The sequence below is a fragment of the Hylobates moloch genome, unplaced genomic scaffold, assembly GCF_009828535.3.
Source record: "Hylobates moloch isolate HMO894 unplaced genomic scaffold, HMol_V3 SCAFFOLD_22, whole genome shotgun sequence".
In the NCBI taxonomy this organism is placed as follows: Eukaryota; Metazoa; Chordata; class Mammalia; order Primates; family Hylobatidae; genus Hylobates; species Hylobates moloch.
The window spans coordinates 20,634,070-20,651,665 of NW_026652297.1; the positions used below are offsets into that span (position 1 = coordinate 20,634,070).

The window sequence follows — 17,596 nt, forward strand, 5'->3', positions numbered from 1 at the left end:
TTAGACAGGGAGGCAGCCAGGGCCAGTGGCAGCATTACTTACAGGACACCCAGACCCATGATTTAAAACACACACAGTGACTCTAGACTTTACAAACACATTCATGTGTCACTCATTTCACTGGAGAGTTACGTTTTAATGTCTCAATATATGGGTAGCCTAATCTGCAGTGTCAGGAAATAAAGGGAGGGCCCTGAACCTTTGTAGCTTTATTTTTACAAAAAGTCTCGCCCATGTTCAATGTTAGTAAATGTTCAATGTTGAAGTATGCCTTACAAAAAGTACACAGATCAGTAAGTTACAGCTCAACAGATCTCCATAAGGTGGATGTATCCTAGAAACCAGCACCCAGGTCAAGAAACAGCATTCCCCAGCACCCAGAAGCTCCTTCAAGCTCCAATCTCTGCACCCCTTCCCATCATGAATTCTAATACCAGAGATTCATTTTGACTAATTCTGCACTTTATGTAAATGGAATCATACAATATGAACTCTTGTCTTTGGTTTCTCTCTCTTAACATAGTGTCTATGGTAATAATCTAGGTTGCTATTTGTCATTGTTACTGCTGAATAGCGTCCCACTGAGTGACTATATTACAACCTACTCATCCGTTATGCTGAACATCACTGATGTTCATTGGGTTGTTACCACTACACATCCACCAGAACGGCTAAAACTAAAAGGACAGAATATAAGAAATGTGGCAAGGATGTGGAACAACCACAACTATCACACATTAGCTGGCCATGAATGTAAATTGATCCAACCTCTTTGGAAAATTGCTTGTTATTTTCTATTAAAGCTGAACATAGACCTATACTCTAGCCCAGCAATTTCACTCCTAGGTTTTTACCAATAGAAAAGTGGGTGCATTCAGAATAATGATTGCAAGTGATCTTTAAAGTTTCAGGTTCTGACTCCAAGCTTGAATCTCCTCCCCGGCATCTCTGAATGATGGGCATTGGCCAGGACCATATATATGTTCTCTGGTGTTTGCACTGAGAAAGCCCTGATTTGTGTCCCTACCTAATGAATCCAGTGGGGGTTATTGCAAATTTTTCAAGATAAACTTTTTAGTTAAGAGCTACCTTGAATGCTTATAGTTTTATTTTTATACCAAAAAGTAAAAATTTCTCTTGAAATGGCCCTAAAAAAAAGAAGAAAAAAAAGGAAAAGTGGGTGTGTTTTCACCAAAATGCATGTATTAAAATGTTCATAGCAGCAATATCCATAATCACCCAAAGCTATGGTTTTTCAATTCTCAGTTTTGGTGTCATGATGTACCTTCACTTCCATCCCTTCACGAAACCTCTGACCTCACAGAACATGCATGCCACATTGACCACCACATGCTCTCAGCCCTGAACCCAGTTTTCTGTCTTATTTCTCAGGGGCCAGCATCTGCCGGCCATCTCCACCTTGTGCTCCAGGACCTGCCTCAGACACTAGACAAGTGCTAAGTGCTCCCCAGAAGTTGCCAGGTCATGCGGTGTCCACAGGAATGGTAGCTCCGTGCACACACACTCCCTCGCACCCTTGATGATGGAGCATTCCACTGGCCTGTGCCAAAGGCCCTCAGCCCTCTCAGGCCTAATGCGACTTTTTATGGGAAATATTTTGTAAAGACACCTTAATTATCTGGAAATGAAATTCATAAATAATACAGCACGCTGACAGACGATTTAAAAAATCAATACAGTGCTCTTAATTCTATGTAAAAGAGAAATATAAGAAAGTGATTTATGGGCCAGGCATGGTGGCTCATGCCTGTAATCCCAACACTTTGGGAGGCCAAGGCGGGCAGATCATGAGGTCAAGAGATTGAGACCATCCTGGCCAACATGGTGAAACCCCATCTCTACTAAAAATACAAAAATTAGCTGGGCACGGTGGCAAGCACCTGTAGTCCTAGCTACTCAGGAGGCTGAGGCAGAAGAATTGCTCGAACGTGGGAGACGGAGGTTGCCATGAGCTGAGATTGCGCCACTGCACTCCAACCTGGCAACAGAGCGAGACTCCATCTCAAAAAATAAATAAATAAATAAATAAATAAAAGAAAGTGATTTATGATATAAAAGTAAACATTTTGATTATAAGTGGTCAGACACAACCATATTAGAATGCATAATGCTGTAGTTTGATGCTCACACTTACATGAAATCACAGTGAATGCAACAGCTCAAATAAAGATTATGGTATTGGCACTTCTCATGCTACAAGGAATGTGTCCACCATGTGATGTGATTTTCTGAAATAATAAACAACACTGGGTAAAATTCCCGACTAGATAAAGTACAACCATTACCCTGTAATTGTAGTCTTAGAAAACTCAATTTATATTATAACAGTGCTTTAAAAATGCCGCGTAAGGCCGGGTGCGTTGGCTCATGCCTGTAATCCCAGCACTTTGGGAGGACGAGGTGGGTGGATCACGAGGTCAGGAGATCAAGACCATCCTGGCTAACATGGTGAAACCCTGTCTTTACTAAAAATACAGAAAAATTAGCCAGGCGTAGTGGTGGGTGCCCATAGTCCCAGCTACTCAGGAGGCTGAGGCAGAAGAATGGAGTGAACCCGGGAGGTGGAGCTTGCAGTGAGCGGAGATCGCGCCATTGCACTCCAGCCTGGGTGACAGAGCGAGACTCCGTCTCAAAAAAAAAAAAAAAAAAAAAAAAAAAAAAAAAGCTGTGTAAAAGAGAATTCAGTTCTAGAATGAGATAATTATATATAGGTACAAATGTTCCTTGGGACATTTCAAAGTCATGTAGGATGTGGGACAATTCTGTCCCACCCTTTGCAAGACAGCTCTCACTCCTGACTTGGCTCAACAAAGACAGTGGTGCTACCCATCCCAGCCTTTGCAACAACCAAAAATACCTTGAAAATTTCCAAAATGGCCCCAATGAAAACTGTTGGCCTATCCAATGCTTGGTGCTTAGCTTGGTCACAAAAAGTTCCATAAAACCCAGCACTCAACGCCAAAGCAGCATCCACTCCAGGTCATACAAGTTAACGAGGGACTGAAGGAATTCAGAAAAACAGGAACAACAGGTGGCCACCAGCTGGGATAGACCTGGCCATCTTTTGGGAAAGATGGTATTTATGCTAATTCTGGAAGAGCAAGGAGAATTTAGACAGGAAGTCTTCCAGACCACGAAAATATCTGGCAAACTCACGGGTACTTGAGCTAGGCCTTGAAGGGCTAGCTGGGGAGGTGGCTGATGGAAGGAGGGGAGGCTCCCCAGGGAGCGAGAGGAATGGCAGGAGAGAGACTGTGTTCCATTCAGAGCTACCTGGATTGTGAGAAGCAGAGCTACACTCACATGGCCTCTGGAGAAAAAGGAGATTTATTGTAAAGTTAACAACTGTCAGAAAGAGCTGGAGCCAATGAGTCAATGGGACATGACACTGTTCTGGTATTTCTCTCACCTTCCTCCATCCCCTGTCCCCCATCTCCCCTTTTATGCTTCTTTCCGTGCATCTGATCCATTCCATCTTCTTTGGTGTCTTCGCGCCCATCTCTCCACGATGGCTGACCCAGTCTTGCCTCACCTCTTTTACCTCCCCCATCTGCTTTGTCTGGAACATCCCCTTGTGGGTCTTAGTTCAAACATCCACCACAGGGAATCTGTTTGCCCAGCCAGGTGACAGGTCATGGGGGCAGCTAAGCAGAGCCTCCCCTGGACCAGGCTGAGACCTAGTCTTTAGCAGGATCTCAGGGTCTGTCACCAGCTCAACAGAGGCTGTGGGAGGAGTTTTTCCTGAGGAAGGCAAGGCAGACAGGCACTCCAAAATACGTCAAACAGGCTAGGCGTGGTGGCTTACGCCTGTAATCCCAACACTTTGGGAGGCCGAGGTGGGCAGATCACTTGAGGTCAGGAGTTCAAGATCAGCCTGACCAAATGTCGAAATCCCGTCTCTACTAAAAATACAAAAATTTGCTGGCTGTGGTGGCACATGCTTGTAATCCCAGCTACTCGGGAGACTGAGGCAGGAGAATCGCTTGAACTTGGGAGGCAGAGGTTGCAGTGAGCAGAGATTGTGCCATTCCACTGAAGAGGAGGCTCTTATCTTAAAGGAATAGTGAGTGTTGGGGTCAGGATGCAAGGAAAGCTGGAAAGTTAATTTGGGGCTAGATCGTGCCATTTTGGATACCCCACAAAAGGGTTTAGGCTTTAATCAGAAAGTCGTAGGAAACCACGGCAGGTGCAGGGTAAAGGAGTGACAGGATCAAAATGGTGCTGGAGAACACTGTGTGCAGGGAAGGTGCAGGTGTGGGGAGGACAGGCTTGGAGAATGGGAGCATGCAGCAGGGCACGGGACAGGAAGGGAGGGACTGATGCAGAGAAACTGGGGGCCAACGTGTTGCAGGAGGGAAAGAGCAGGGAGAATCAAGGGTGGTTTTGAAGTTGCAGGGTACCCAGGGCAACAGTGGTCAGAGTTTGAGAAAGAAAAGTCACAGCAGGCACTAGTTTATGGGTGTTAGACATTTATTCATTTGAGCACACTCTTTGCCAGGCACTGGGCCAGGCCTTGTGGGAAGCAGAAAGTACCTAAATGGCATCTGTAGTTGGAAAGGCTTGCAGAGCTCAGAGGCCTTCTGCTTATACCCCACTCCCTGCCCTCCCACAAGCAGCCCATCAAGAAGTGTTCAGGTGCCGCCTCCACCAGGAAGCTTTCCTTGACTTCCCAGGCAAGATTGAGTGGCCCTGCTGTTTTTCTCTGGGTTTACCCCTATGTTAGGTTTCTTCCATGGGGAAAAACTATTTCCTTGTATCCCTCTGACCAAACTGTGCTTTCTGGGAGAGCAGGAGACAGCTTTTATCCCCAGGGTCTAGCACTGTATCTGGCATACACTAGACACTCCACAAACGTTTGCTGAATTAATAATGACAAACACTACATGCAAGGCACCATTTAAGTGATTCACACATAGAAATTCACCTAATCCTCGCAGCAACCCTGAGAGCTAGGTACTACTCTTGTTATCATCATCTCCATTTTACAGATCCACTAACTGAGGCAAAGAGGTTAAGCAATTTGTCCGAAGTCATATAGCTAGTAAGTGACAGAGCCAGGCAGTCTGGTTCCGGAGCCCTTCCTCTTGAGCTCTACACCATGACTGCAGGTGGGAGAAATGAAGGTCTGGAGCTACAAGTCCCATAACAACAACTTGGGGCTATAGCATCAGTGCCCTCCGAGCAAAGGCTTCAGGGAACCAAGCTGGGTTTATTGACTCACTGCAAAGAGGGAGAACACACACCAGAAGGAACCGTGGGGCATCTCAGTTAGAGGGTGCTGGGAAGGACTGATCCTAGGGTTGGGGCTTTTGCTAAGTGATTGAGGGGAGACTGTGAGGAAATGAAGTCTGGCTTCACTCTGAATTGGATGCCATCAGGAAGAAAGGGCCATTCTATAATTGAGTATCTTAATTCATATCTAGAAGAAGAGAGTGGAGCAAGACTAAAGCTGTGACTGGTTTTTTAAACAGCAGCAATCACTCATATTAGCAAGGATAAGAGAATGTTTAGTTACTTTTGTGGTTGGATGATGGTCCTGTTTTCATCTGTGTTCAGTTGTGATTATCAAGTGATTCTTACTTTCTTCTCGATCCATCAAGGTCACAGGGTGACCGTGTCTGATGTTGGTGTTCTGTGATATCGCTTCTGTGTTGCAAAACACCATGCGGAGCTCTGAGTGTCAGGGAAGCTCCAGCTGTCACGGGCTACTTTTCTCAGTGGTAAAATAATATGGATACATTGTTCCCGAACTTGACATAAACACCAATGTATTCCTCCTCAAGCTTCTCCAAGTTTCCTAGAGTGTTGAGTCGCTAGGAATGGGCAGCTTCAGTTGTAGGGTGGAGGAGGCTGGCAGGCTCACACCAATCCTGGAACATTTTTAAGGTCCTCTGGCTACAGTTTCTCCTTTGCTTCTCTTTTGCCTCAGCACACAGCTAAGGGCTGAGGCTGCAGTGTTCCAAAAGCACCTGGGAGGCTGGCAGGCCCACACTGCTAATATGCACTCATCACCATTATTTTTCCAGACCATATATGGCCTCCAGTGCCTTCCTTCACCCAGCACCCTGTGTGGCCTTCCACTGATGAAGGACCTTGTATCATTTAAAGAAATCATTTCTCTCCTTTATTCCTGGAAACTGGGGACCTCTTCAGTGACCACAAATTATCAGCTGCATTTCTGGCTGAGGCCTCTGCATTGTTCAGCTCCCCTACCCCATCCCCCTCACCCTTTCCCCCTTGACCCACTTTCTTCCCAGCAGGGGAAGGCCATCTATTTCTGCCCTCCCCTGACTCCCTGGAGCTGTTTGTTTTTAGGAGCCTAGTTTATTTACAGCTCATTCCTGCTCAGAATATTTCCATCAGGTGGACGTGTTTGGGAGCAGCTTCCCCCTCCCTCCTCCCTCCCAGTCAACTAAGCCAGGACTTCACATGTCTATTCCGGTGTCATCCGAGTGGCCTGTGGGTCTTTCTCATGGACCGTCTCTGTAGAATTGTGTCTGAGCTCAAGCTCCAGTCTGGAAAAGCCCCAGGAGGCTCTGTTGTATTGAAAGCAATCCTGTGCGTATCTCCATGGAGCCTGCAGAAACCTGGGAGCAGCACGTGGCTCAGCACCAGGCAGCTGCCTTGGAAATACCAACCATCACAGAACTTCAGGACCGCATGTCCCAACTTAAAGACATCAAGGTCGTGTTGTATGTGGCCAGTGCATTGCCAACTTATGGATAATTGTTTAATGCAGGCTTTGGGCAAATGTTTGGAACTTTTGTTGTTGATGATGCTGGTTTTGCCCTTTGGACTCAATACCCATTCTTGAAAAGGAGACTTTCTCTTGTTTCATTTCAAGAAACTGAGGCACATCTTGGGAAAGCGATTCTCTCCAATTTACTCTTGGAAAGACATGGATTTGAATTAAAGAGTGTTAAGTCCAGGTGCAAGTGGCCATGTGAGCCAGCACAACTCACTTACTCAATCTGAAACTTAGTCTCCTCATCTGTACCACAAAGAGTTTTGCCCAAATCATCTCCAAAGTCCTTTAGTCAAAGTTTTTTTTTGTAGAGTGGGTGTAAGAAAGTGTTACTCTGTTGCCCAGGCTGGAGTGCAGTGGTGCGTTCTCAGCCTACTGCAACCTCCGCTTCCTGGGTTCAAGCCACTCTCATGCCTCGGTCTCCTGAGTAGCTGGGACTACAGGTGTGCGCCACCATGCCGGGCTAATTTTTGTATTTTTACTAGCGATGGGGTTTTGTCATGTTTTACTAGAGATGGGGTTTCGTCATGTTGGCCAGGCTGGTCTTGAACTCCTGACCTCAGGTGATCCGCCTGCCTCAGCCTCTCAAACTGTTGGGATTACAGGCGTGAGCCACTGCACCTGGCCTCCTTTAGTCCCTTTTTAAAATAAGTATGACACCAGAACCACCACTGTATCCATCTTCATCTACCCTCTTGCAAGGCCAGCCCCACAATAGGTTACTGGAAATAGCCATTTCCATTTCTGCCTTCTGTTTTTCCATCAAGTACTTCAGGACCGCATGAGTCCTGACAGCAAGAGGGGTCCAGTAGAATGCACCAACCTGGGGGCAGGCAAAATGCTGCAGAAAGGATTTCTAGACAAGTAGCCTTCCCTCCCACCCCTTCAATCCAACAAATGTGTCAATAGAAACTGCCAAAGGAAAGAAGTGACATAAGCATCCTGCCTCAGCAGGTTGGGAGAATTACAAGTGCAGCCATTTAACTGTTCTGCACCTGCCTGTCCAGTTGGTGGACTAGTCAGCTTTTTACTTCCTCCTCCTCTTTTGGGGCCTTTCCCTGCCTGTAGGAACTTGCATGAGAGAGAGAGACCCAACAGAAGAGAGAAGGCCAAGGGCACATGCTGTATGACAGCTTGGAGTGCTTTGACTTTATTGTAGTAAGTTGGGTCTCAGCTACAGTAAAGTTCTTACATTAACTGAATGCAATTTGCCCAAAATTACCCCCAATTCACATGTTCCAGAGAAGGCTGCACCCTACAATTTTCCTTCAATCCCCACAACAAACCTTGAAAGACAAATTCTGATCCTAAAAGTTGCACGTAATTTGAACTTCTCTGAAAGAACATGGTAGAGTTTGCCTTCTGCCGTATGCCCCCGAGCAGGCAAGGATACAAGCTACAAAGAACAATTTGTGGTTTGGTGGCTGTGCCTCTGAGCCAAATTACCCAAGGCAGTCCACTCAAGAGTGATGGAGACTGTCTCAGCCACTCAACGCCAGCGGGGGCCCAGACCACAGAACACAATTTTACTTCAAAGCCAAGGTACCAGCTGCCAGCCAGCCAGCCTGAAGTCAAGGCCACAAGAGGGACACAGACAAGTGCACACGCCCGTGAGCATGTAGGCCAGGTCCCCACCAACTCTACTGTGAAACCCCTTTGCATTGAAATTTCAACACTGGCTGAGCAGTTTAAAATTTAAAGGCTTTCACAATGAGAAACAGCCCTGTGAAAGAAAAACTTAAAAAAAAAAATTTAAAGGCTGCTAAAACATCCTAGTACAGTCTGCTTTCCAAGAGTCTTTTTTCCAAAACAATGCATGTGCATCCGCGCACACACACACACACACACACGCATGTGCACACACGCACACACAACTCACCCAAGCAGCCTGCTGAGTAACAGAGCAGTCCTGAAATGATGAGCAGATGAGCGAGGCTGAATGATGAGCCCGTCATTGTGAGGCAGGGCCCAAAGCAGACTGGCCAGGGAACACTAGCCGGAGACAGGCTGAGATTAGTCACGCCTCCGAGTGCTCCCAGTGCCTGGCCTGTTTGGCATCAGGGGTGGGAGTTGGCCAATCCCTGCTTTGATGTTGCTTCTGCTCCAGATGCCAGAGGTCAGGGGCCAGTCCTGAGCTCCTGGGAGCAGCAATGGATAGGCAGCCCTGCTCCAGCTGCCCATGAACACTGCTGTAGGGGAGGCTTGGAGGACAAGAGTGCCTTCAGCCCAGGGGAGGATATGAGGTTGGGAGCCCAGGGATACTTATCCCCCTGCAAGCCAAGAGGAAATTGAGAGCAATCAGTCAAACAAGCTGCTTTTCATTTGGCTCAAAAACCGCCTTGTCAATACTGCTCTGGTAAGCCTCAAAGTCAACCCCCCACCGAGACTGTCCAAGGGGAGCCTGCCCTCCTCTGCTTCAGGGAAGACCTTCATGGCCAGGGGTCTCAGCTCTCATCCTGTCTGGGCCAAAGTGTTGCTGACAAAGCTAAACGTAACTAAAACAACAACAACAACGAAACCACAAACCAACAAAATATATAGATTTCCAAAGGGCATGTAGGCAAGTCTTTTTGGATGAAGCGGCATATACCAGTTACACGCTTAAATCTATCTGGTACTTTATAGGCACACCCAGTGCACAAGCATGGACACACACAATATTTTAGATTATAAAAGACAAGATTATTATTATACTACTTAGCAATAAGCACTGTTGCTTTAATCAGCTTAGTAAAGACCATAAGCTACAGCAGGAGTCAGCAAACTTTTGCTATAAAGGGCAACATAGTAAATATTTACGCTTTGTGGGTCACACGGTCTCCGTTACAGCCTCACTTTGCCATTGTACAGGAAAGCAGCCATAGACAATACATAAAGGAATGAGGGTGGCCATGTTTTGTAAAAGTTTACACAAATATAGGAGGCGGGCTGGATTCAGCCCACAGGCTGTAGTTTGCCAAGCCCTGCACTATAACCTTCCAAAGAAAGGACACTTATGTTCATTCATTCATTTACTGTTTTATTCATTCAGAAACACAGTAAGTACCAAATTGTGCAAGATACAATGACTAGACACAGTTCCCGCCCTTGGAATGTGTTGTTCAGTGTCATGGGAAGAGTACTGGCCCTGGAGTCATCCAAGTTGGGCTTAAGTCCTGGTTTTGCCACTTAGTAGCTGTGTGACCTTGAGGAAGTTATTCATTCTTTCGGAGTCTAAGCTTTCTTACTTAAAAAGTGGGCGTGCAAAGCCGACTTTGATAGTTTGCTGTGAGGATTAGAGCTACAGCTTTTGGAATTCCTGGCACCGAATAAGGGCTCTCTTATCGACATATTCTTGGATAACTGTTGCATAAGGTAAAAAAGAAGAGTGGCTAGCATAGGGCAGGGATGCCTGAAGGGATTTATAGAAGGAAGAAATGGGTAACAGTTGAGGGGGAGAGGGTCCAAGTGAGATATCAAGGAACAATTCCTGGAAGAGGTGGGATTTGAGCTGATACTTGAAAGCAGAGACTTGCTGTATCAAGATGGGAGGAGTGGGAGGTGAGGCTTAGGCTGTGTTCCTTCTCTGGGGAATTCCCCTTTGTCCTTCTCAGAAACTGGGTCTAACACCTCAGAGAAAGTAGCAATAAGGCCAGGGAGTCCTCAGTCCTGAGTCCTAGAGAGTTGCAGAAGTATCTGCATCACATTTTCCTGACTTTCTCTATTCTGAGTCATATTCTTGCAGCTCTTCATTTTTCAAATTTCATTTCGCAAACCTTCAGAGATGGAAGTTTTGCCACTTTTCACACCAAAAGCACTTACTGGTTTTTTTTTAACCACATGGCATCAAACTTTTTCTAAAAAGGTTGACATATGTAAACCACTCAGCTATACTTTGTTTCATTATTGTAAAAACAAAAGTAGCTGGACTAGATGATCGCGGGGGTCCTGTCCAACTCGGCAGGTGTTTGAATCTCTATTTGAACCTAATGGCTCAGGCTCACGAATATCTTCTGTCTCTTTGTGTTTCTCTCCTTCTGCTACTCTCTTTTCTGTCTGTCTTGCTCTCTCTGTCTCTGTGTCTGTCTGTCCATCACTTTTTCTCATTCTCTGGCATTGTCTCTGTCTTTCGAAGCATGCACCATTGAATTTAAGTCAAATTTCTGGATGTATGCTCAACTACTTTTAATTGCTGTCCAGTCAAGTGTGCCAGCCTGGGATTAAGAGCCCTGGTCTTTAGCCCTGGCACTAACTCACTGTGTGACCTAGGACAACCTATCTCCCCTGTGGGTCTGGATTTTTCTAGATGTACAATGAAAGCCTTGGACCAGATGAGCTCTAAGCCCTTTCCAACTTTGGCATCTATCAGGGTCTGTGATTCCTGAGACATCAATGGTTCTTAGACAGGGGTGAAGGATCTCCCCTCTTCCCCCTTGGTGAGCAATCTTTGCCCTCAAGTTCCCTCAGGTGCCTTAGCCTGGCACCAGTTCACCACGGCAAACTGCCTGCAAAATCTAATTCACAATACAAGTTTCCGGGGCCTTCCTGCAGCTGTCAGCAGGTGTCACATTCACAGTATTTTGTCTTAATTGCAGCTCTGGGATTTATCAGCCAGGCTAGAGACCTCTTCTGGAATACGACATCCCCGGGAGCTGTTCCAGGCACTCCTGTCCCTGCTGCTGCCACACACAGGCCTCTTCCCTGCTGATGGGGCCGAATGGATTCTGCTTTGCATGCTGCTCCTGCTGTGTCTCCCACCACTACCTCACAGAGAGCCTGTGTGGCATAGGTAACTCCCACACCCTTCCCAGGGACCCAGAGGCAAAGACATCTCTCTGTCTGGGGCAGTGCCAAGGCTCCCACCAGCCCTGGAGCACTTCACGTCCGCTGTCCCATCCCAAAACCTTGGTGGGCAGGGAAATTGGTAGGAGGACCCGAGTTCTACCTTCCCACTGACAACCATTCTTTCCTCGGCCAAGCTTTGGTCAGGTTCCCCTGAGCCCTCTTCTTGACTAGGCCTTGAACGTGGGCTTCCGTGTCCATCCTTGCAGAGTCCAGTTATAGCCAGAATCTTGATAAGTCAGTTTAGAGAGAATTCCCCCACCCTTGAGAAATGATCATCCTGGTCTGCCTTCAGCAAGAATCCTGTTAAGCTGGTTCAGTCAAAATCCCCCTATCATGATGTCTCCTCTTAGTAGTTTTTAATCCACTGACCCACCCAACCTGCTTCTTGGCTATAATTCCCCACTTGTCCTTGTTGTAATGGAGCTAAGGTTGATGTCTGTGTCCTATTACAATAGCAGTCTTTAAACCTATTGCAATAGTCTTGGATAAAGTCTTCCTTACCATTTTAACCAGTGTCAGAATAATTTTTTCTTTAATCTCACCTCTAGATCCAATGGTTTTGTTTACTCAGGAGAGTCTTATAAAAGACTAACCTCTTGGGGACAAAGAGTTTTCATCTCATCTGCTAATTTGAACTGATTTTTTTTTTTTTTTTGAGACAGAGTTTTGCCTTGTTGCCTAGGCTGGAGTGCAATGACATGATCTTGGTTCACTGCAACCTCCGCCTCTCAGATTCAAGCGATTCTCCTGCCTCAGCCTCCCAAGTAGCTGGGATTACAGGCACCTGCCACCACGCCTGGCTGATTTTTTGTATTTTTAATAGAGACAGGGTTTCACTGTGTTGGCCAGGCCGGTCTTGAACTCCTGACCTCAGGTGATCCACCCGCCTTGGCCTCCCAAAGTGCTGGGATTACAGACATGAGCCACTGTGCCCAGCCTTTTATAAATTTTTTTTTTTTTTAAGACAAAGTCTCCCTCTGTCACCTAGGCTGGAGTGCAGCAGCACAATCCTGGCTCACTGCAACCTCCACCTCCTGGGTTCAAGAGATTCTAGTGCCTCAGCCTCTGGAGTACCTGGAATCACAGGAAAAACACCACGCCTGGCTGTTTTTTGTATTTTTAGTAGAGACGGGGGGCTCACCATATTGCCCAGGCTGGTCTTGAACTCCTGGCCTCCTGTGATCTGCCCACCTTGGCCTCCCAAACTGCCAAGATTATAGGTGTGAGCCACCACGCCCGGCCTAACTTGCACTGATGAATACAGGTTTCCTGGAATGCTGTGTTAAGAAGGACTCTGAGGAAAGAGGGCCATGACTTGTTAGTATCATCCTCCCTGAGATGAAGGGAAGGAGCATTGCCTGCGCTGCATACTTGCAGACTCTTGTTTGGCAAAGCCCACATCATGAAATGACGATGACCCACACTCAGCATTTCCCAGGCATTATTGCATTTAACCCTCACAGCTGATTATCTCCATTTTACAGAGGAGAAAAATGACTCTTGGAGAAGTTAAGGCACTTGATCTGGACCACATAGCTAGTACAGAATTGGGGTCAGAGTTCCAAAGCCATCTTGCACACAGCCCTAGGAGGAGGTGCCCTCCTGTGGTCATCTGACCCTGACCCTTGGTGATGCCTCACTGGTTCCTAACCACTTCCAACCTTCCTGCTGTCCTCACTGCTCTAGCCTGGTGGGGCAGTTTCCCGGGCTAGCTGGCTGCCTCCTCTACTAACTCCCAGCCACTGACTTCCCATCAGAGGACCTTCTCTGAGTTGGGGCTGTGTGGAAAAGGCTAACATTCCCTTCAAAATGTGTGCTCCCTCTTCCATAGGCCAGAGTGAGCCCTGTGAAGTAGCTGCATTTCCCAGCCCCCTGCAGTTTAGAGAGATGGGGGCATGTCATTATTCTTGCCAATAATTCTGCCTGGGTGCACAGACTCAATTCCTGGGGGACAGTGGAGCCACAGGATGTAAAGGGCCTGCATCCCTGAATGCCAGAATGGAGGTGCACTGCCCCCAACCAGGGACACTGGACTGTTAGTGAGAAAAAAATAGATTTTGATTAGGATAAGCCACTAAAATGCTTACCTGTTATAGCAGATAACATTGATAGGTGATAGATAGCATTGCCCTAACCCAGTAGTGAGGTGCCAACAATGGGACACATTCCGTGATGTTCCCCCATTCAATCCTTTGATCCCCGCAACAGCCCCACAAGGTGTATATTAGTACTCCTCATTTTCAGGTAAGGCTCAGGGAGATTAAGGGATGCACCCAAGGTCAAACACAACCAGTAGGCAGTAGGCCAGGATTGAATCTGGATGTCTGACTCCAGAGACTTCTAGAGGTTCAGTTACCAGCACATAGTGGAGATCTTCCTCCACCACCACCACCTAGAGAAAACGAGCAGGAAACCTCAGAAGAAATGGCACCCAAAGGAGCCAGAAGTGTCGCCTCAGCCAGCTAAGGTTGGAACCACTTACCAAAGCCCAGAATCACATCTTTCCAATCAAACCCACTGACTGTTCATCTCTGGGTTTCAGTTTCCTGGTTTGTAAACTCCCATGAGTAAACAATCTCTGATTATCCCAACCACAGAGAGGGTTCAACCAGGTGTGCTGGTGGTCTTCAATCAAACATGGGTTTATCTCCCCTACTCTATTCTTCAAAGAGGGTGACAAATCTGCAACTCACTTGAAATCCATCAATAAAAAAGATTAATAAACAGATATATGATAGAGTAATTACAGCAAAATGATAGCCAGTGCAGAATCAATGCGATGCGTGTATTGGTTTTCTAGGGCTGGGGTAACAAAGTACCACAGACTGAATGGCTTAAACAACAGAGACTTGTTTCTCATAGATCTTGAGGCTGGAAGGCCAAAACCAAGGTGTGGCTGGTTTGTTTTCTCCTGAGGCCTCTCTCCTTGGCGTGGGCATGGCCACCTGCTTGCCATGTCCTCACATGGCCTCTCTTCAGAACGCATCCTTCGTGTCTCTTTGTGTGTTCAGATTTCCTCTTCTTATAAGAACACCAGTCAAGTTGGATTAATGCCCACTCTAATGGCCTTATCTTAACTTAATCACTTTTATAAAGACCTCATCTCCAAATATAGTCACATTCTGGCTGGGCATGGTGGCTCATGCCTATAATCCCAGCGCTTTGGGAGGCCGAGGCAGGTAGATCACTTGTGGTCAGGAGTTGGAGACCAGCCTGGCCAACATGGTGAAACCCCTTCTCTACTAAAAAATACAAAAATTAGCCAGGTGTGGTGGTGGGTGCCTGTAATCCCAGCTACTTGGGAGGCTGAGGCAGGAGAATCGTTTGAACCTGGAAACTGAAGGTTGCGGTGAGCCGAGATTGCACCACTGCATTCCAGCCTGGGCAACACAGCAAGACTCCATCTCAAAAAACAAAACCAAAACCAAAAGAAATACAGTCACATTCTAAGGTACTGGGTATTATTGGGGCTTCAACATGAATTTGGGGGAGACACAATTCAGCCCCAAACAGTGGACATACTGGTGTTCCCTGAACAAATTATCTTTACTTTCTCTGAATGTTTGAAATTGTTCCTAATTTTAAAAAGAATACCATTAAAAATTTTAGGTAGGCAACAGAGAACCAGAAGATATGTTCACAAGGATTAGGGTTGGGAGTAGGTCAGCCCCACTCCCTTGTTGACAAATGTCTAGGGGGCCCCTGGAGCTGCACAGAGCTAAGGCACCAGCGCCGCCTAGAGGAACCTGAAGCCGCTCATTGAGAGGCCTTGAGCAGGTCGTTGAATCACCGCAAACAATATAAGAAGGTTATTGTCTTCTGTCTCCCACCCCTAATCCACAGAGATGTCATGAGGAGGAAAAGTCTACCCTCACTACAAGGATGAAAGAAAATCTGTCGGCCGGGCGCGGTGGCTCATGCTTGTAATCCCAGCACTTTGGGAGGCCGAGGCGGGCGGATCACGAGGTCAGGAGATTGCGACCACGGTGAAGCCCCGTCTCTACTAAAAAATACAAAAAAATTAGCCGGGCGTGGTGGCGGGTGCCTGTAGTCCCAGCTACCTGGAGAGGCTGAGGCAGGAGAATGGCGTGAACCCAGGAGGCGGAGCTTGCAGTGAGCTGAGATTGCGCCACTGCACTCCAGCCTGGGCGACAGAGCGAGACTCCATCTCAAAAAAAAAAAAAAATGAAAGAAAATCTGTCATCTCATATCGGTCATTATTTTATATAAGTCATATATCAAAAATACCTCCTTTGCACACATAGAGTCAAGGAAACAAATCCATCCCCCTTTCCCCTGACAAGAGAATTATTTTGGATCTTATCTAAAGAAAGGTATCTGCTTTTTGAGTTCAAGTTCTAATTTGACCAAATGGCATGTGGTAAGTAGAGAGGAAGGCGGAGACAATGCTATTAGGAGCCAAGGGAACATAAAGAAACCTCTCCATGGCTGGCTGTGCCTTGACTCTGAATTTGATTACAGCAGCCAACATAAATCAACCGGTGCTATTAAATCTTCTGCCAGTGCTTGACAGGGGAGGACAAGTTTGTAGAATTATTCGGGAGATCTGGCCATAGGTCAGAGACAAAACCTTCCAGCTGCATCGGGCCCAAAGGGTGGGTTATTTCCAACACCTGCTGACAACTGTGACTGCGTGGAAAGATCCTGTGCTTCCAGCCGCTACGTTTCCATGGCTTCATTTTTCCATGGTGACAGTTTAGCTCTATAGGCACTTGTAATTCAAAACCACCTGGCTCACTTATTCCTTTCCCTAGATCCATCCCTGCACCCCCAACCCCACCTCCAGGATCTATTGTCCAAGGGTCCACAACAGGTGCGGAGGAGGGAGGCTGGGTTCCTGGAAGTCCCATGGCTGCCCACTGGCACAGACTGGCATCTCTACCCATTGGTCTGAAAGTCACTAAAACCCTTGGATTCCAGAAATTGGGGAACCTAGGGCTGATCCCTTTGGACTCAGTTGAGCACTAGCACTTATCAACTGAGCAACTTGGCAAGATAAACCTTAGGCTTTTTGTAGCACTATAATCCTGTGATTCTACCAATCTGGAAACTCCCTGAGATCTCAATTCTCCTTGCTGCTTTGGATCTAAGGACTTTTAAAGACAAAAAATTCCATCTTGTGCTCCAGATGAAAGGTAGAACTTTGTACAGATGGTGTTTTGTTTAATTGTTTAGAATAGGTAATACATGCATGTGATTCAAAATTCAAAACATATAAACAAGTATACATTAAAATTCTTTCTCCTATCCCTTTCCCTTAGCTACCCAGTTCCAATTATGTATTATCAATCATTACTTAGTTTTCTATGTATACTTCTGGGAATATTTTATGCATATACAAGCAAATAGGTAGGTATAATATTTTCCCCCTTTTACTCAAAGTGTTACTTGTAATATTCTATTATACATATGGTACTCCCTCTTGGTTTCTTCACAGTAATTTTGTTTAAGCGACATCTCATTATGCTGCCCAGGCTGGAGTGCAGGCATAATCCCACTAATGATCAGCACAGGAGTTTTGACCTGCTCTGTTTCTAACCTGAGCGGGTTCACCCCTCCTAGAGCAATGGGGCACCCTGCTCCTGGAAGGACACTGTGGTGATGCCAAACTTGGTGTGGATATCCCATCATCATAGTGCACTATAGCCCAGAACTTCTAGATTCAAGCGATCCTCCTTCCTCAGTCTCCTGAGTAGCTGGGACTATAGGCACACACCAGTGCACAAGGCTCTTCACAGTATTTCTGAGAAATTATTCTGTAACTACATAAAATGCATGCACATTGTTTTCTTTTCTTTTTTTTTTCTCTTAGAGACGAGGTCTTGCTATGTTGCCCAGGCTGGTCTCATATTCCTGGCCTCAAGTGGTCCTCCCACCTCACCCCCCCAAAGTGCTAGGATTACAGGCGTGAGCCACCATGCCCACCCCACTTTGTTTTCTATGGCTGCATAATATCCCTTTCTTTGGAAGAACCATAATCTGTTC

The 17,596-nt window shown here is 46.5% G+C and overlaps 1 protein-coding gene across 1 annotated transcript in view; it reads right to left on the minus strand.

The window, feature by feature from the left end:
- Positions 1–17,596, minus strand: part of COLQ (collagen like tail subunit of asymmetric acetylcholinesterase) — a 71,884-nt gene that overhangs the window by 39,665 nt on the left and 14,623 nt on the right. The window lies entirely within an intron of this gene.